Source organism: Crocuta crocuta, unplaced genomic scaffold (genome assembly GCF_008692635.1).
Source record: "Crocuta crocuta isolate KB4526 unplaced genomic scaffold, BGI_CrCroc_1.0 scaffold227, whole genome shotgun sequence".
NCBI classification, from domain to species: Eukaryota; Metazoa; Chordata; class Mammalia; order Carnivora; family Hyaenidae; genus Crocuta; species Crocuta crocuta.
Window position 1 is genome coordinate 161,569 of NW_027531903.1, and position 918 is coordinate 162,486.

The window sequence follows — 918 nt, forward strand, 5'->3', positions numbered from 1 at the left end:
AATTTGAATTAAAAGGAATAACCCTAATAGTTTTGCTTAAACTGTCATGCTTATGAATATTATGTGTCTGGATGATTTATTTTGCTCTGCATGAAATCTTTAAGGACTGTGGAAAATGTGCAGCAGAAAACAAAATGATATGGTATTTCTCATTTCAAAGCAAGGGGAAAGATACACTTATAAAACGAAAACCTCACTTGGTTCTGTTAGGAAAATAATATGTATTTTTAAAAGATAGACTGCTATTAGGTGCTACCGTGTCAATAAAATACCCCTTGCTATATATTTACCCAGTGGTTTTTAGTGAATTCAGAAAGAGAATCTTAACATTATGATCAATCAGGTCAATTACAGGGTTGGGGTGGGGTAAATGATACTATTATTTACATGATAAACTCTCTTTCATCCCTTACACTGCTTCAAACCTGCACCTGCTTATGCAGCTGCAGAAACAAAAAGAGTGGCTAAAAGCAGAGTTTTAGAAATATTATAGTGAACTACAATGATGGGATGGGGTTCAAAACAGCAAGATTTTAGGTTATGGAGTTTATTACACCTACCAGCTATTAATCTATGTTTGCTTCTGTTAGACTTCCGTTTGCTGGAGATGTATGGAGGATACATGATAACAAATACAAAACAGGTGTTCCATAATACGATAAAATAGAGTCATTACAAAAACTATGTCCAGAAAAGTATCATAAGCACATTTCCATACAGATAAGCTGAACAAAGGAGACTATGGAACCGACAGTAATGCTTTTCTCTACTTGATATGTGCTCTGTGAGACAAAGCTTTGATTCCTGAGGAAAGGGGCTAGCGATCTGTTGCTCAGAGTGTCTCCAACTGTAACAGCCTTTTTAAATATCAGATATTTACTACAATAGAGACTGAGTATATCCTTTGTTTAAAAATAA